The following is a 2,835-nucleotide window of genomic DNA, read 5'->3' as shown; positions in this document are numbered from 1 at the left end:
ATCACGAGTGGATTGGCCCATTGCCGCGTGGGTGGTGGGAGGGTATGCATTTGGTTGCTACCCCCGACTTGCGCGCGAACTAGGATTCGTCGATTTTATTTTATTTTCAAAAAACTATGTAGTAGCTTTCGTGTGTGTTTACTTTTGAGAATCTATGTTCTGTCTACTAGGGAAAATAATTTCACCAGAAAAAGTTAGGGGAAACAATTCCCTGTTGCCTGTAAACAGACTAGTGTAGAAAACAACTTCTACGACACTGGCCTAAAATAAAATGTACGGTACTCCCTTCATTTGTGAATAAGCGTACATTTAGGCCTTCTTTGGTTCATAGGATAGGAAAATCGTAGGAATAGGAAAGTCATAGGAAATAAGATGACATGTATCTCAAATCCTATGAGTAGGAATAGGAAAGGAGATGCCATTTAATTCACATCATAGGATTTTTTCATTGAGTCTAGGCTAATGTTTATTTTCCTATGAAATATGGAGGATAGGAAGAATTCCTCCATAGGAATAGGATTCCATTCCTACAAACCAAAGGGCTCTAAAGCAATTTTTCCTATAGAAATCTTATCCTATGAATTCCTACAAGATTCCTCTAAAGCAAAGGAGGCCTTAGGTTTTGTCCTAAATCAAAGTTTTAAAATTTTGACCAACTTTGTAGAAAAGAGTAGCACCATATATGATAACAAATTGGTACATTATGAAACTATATTTTAAAACGAATTTAGTGATACTAATATAGTGCCATAAATGCTGCTACTTTTCTCTATAAAGTTGGTCAAAATTTTAAACATTTTTGCTAAGTCTCAGTCGATTAAGACTTCGTTATGTCTCAGTAGATGCTATATGCCTTTGATAGTTCATGGAGACTCGTACAGAAAATTTCTTTTCAGTTTTTTCTTTTTTTCTTATATACTAGTATATCACTTAACTGAGACCTAGCCACACCTAATTTTAAAAACTCCGACTTAGGAAAAAATCTAGATGTACACTTATTCACGGACGGAGGGAATAGACCGCAGGATGGAGATGATTTTGAATGCCCAGGCATGTGCAGACAGTAGTGCGCATCATTCGCAAGGCAGTCGTTGGTCGACGTAGCTACTCGGAAACCGAATCCGGTCATCCGGATGCGCACTTGACATGCCATAGCTCGGTCGCCCCGTCCTTGAACCGTTCGCTCCTTACGAGAAGCCGGACGGACATGCTCTACCTCTACGTGCCCAAAGTTTCCGGCCGCACGCTTCCCTGGCCTGAGCCATGTTCCGCTTCTCGGGCTTGAACCCGAGGCCAACGTGACACGGCTCGAACCCCGTGCAAGCGCGTTGACAAACCTCAGCTCGCCTCTGGCAACAGGCTCCCCCACGCACAAACACAAGCCCACGCGACACGCGACTTTCGAAGCCGCGCGCCTGCGGCCACGCACGCACGCATGTGGACGTGGGCACACGGGGCTCTGCGACGGTGGCTCGCACGTGCGCGCCCACCGGTATGGGCAGCAGCAGCCATGGAGGACAGGAGGAGGATAGATAGATCCGTTGAACCTGCTGCATGTACGATGCCAAAATCTGCGTACAGGGTAACATGCATTGCATGTACCAAAGCCTTTCCGTCACTCGGTGTATACCGTGGAAGGTGTACGAAATGATGATGGTGGCCAGAAATCAGAGACCGGAATTATGGCACGTCAGCTGGCCGCACCTTTATTCCGGTAGCCCCAAAGCTACCAAGATAAGGTATTGTCTATTCTATAAGGAAAAAAAGAGATAAGGTATTACCGCCTCAGCTCGACCGAGACCAGTGAGTGAACAGTTCTATCTGCACAACGTCCGATACAGTGGTACAGATAGATGGACTTGAACTAGTGCTACCAGCTTCAGAAACTACATATAGCGATCCCGACCTTGTGAGCCGGCCAGTCTTTCCAGGCATCAAACTGAAGAATCTCACAGTGATTGCAAGCCGTGGACATGGCAACCAAGCCCTTTTTGTGCTCTGCACATGTCGTGCGTATCGGAAACGGATAACGGGATTGGGAGCAGGGGAGGCTTTGGTGCCGTCCATGCCTCAGATCAGATATAAAGCTGGCGCCACAGCTTGATGATGAGCCAGGCGGTTAGGCATCCTTCGCATCCCGGCTCCCATGCTCTGCCTATGTTCGGTGGCCGGCCATCTCGACCGCTCCACCACACATTGCATGTGTGCGCCGGCCTCTCGAGTGCGCATGAGAGAGGGAGCGCGCATCTTGCATCCCCTGCCTTGCCCACGATCCGGATAGGGTTTGGGATTTGACATAACATGGAGCACAGAAGACATGCATGTTGTCCCTGGAGCACGAGCACTTTGCAGCATGGATGGACAGTGCAGGTGATCTCCCGAGCTTTGTGATCAATACTACAATCTTGGTTGGGATGGTTTCCCGGTGTTGAGTACTCCCTCCGTTGCATAATATGGTGCCTATACATTTTTACAAAAGTCAAACATCACAAACTTTGACCATATTTATAGAGAAAAATAGGTACATCTAGAATACGAATGCACATCATTGAATACATCGTGAGTTATATTTTTAAAGGTATTATAGATGTAGACAGTTTTCTTTATACACTTGATCAAAGTTGGTAAAGTTTGACTTTCACAAAAATTTATAGGCACTACATTATGGAATGGAGGGAGTATAATATTTAGATTGAAAACATAGGATAGATTAGGAAATATTTCGCATTGTCTTGTATTTCAAAAAAATCATATACTCCTATATACATGCCCACGAGGCTCAAGCAATACAACAACGATTCCATCAATCCCTTCTATCCCTTCTAAGATGGCATC

The sequence above is a fragment of the Triticum aestivum genome, chromosome 4D (assembly GCF_018294505.1).
Source record: "Triticum aestivum cultivar Chinese Spring chromosome 4D, IWGSC CS RefSeq v2.1, whole genome shotgun sequence".
Lineage (NCBI taxonomy): Eukaryota > Viridiplantae > Streptophyta > Magnoliopsida > Poales > Poaceae > Triticum > Triticum aestivum.
This window is presented reverse-complemented; position numbering follows the sequence as displayed.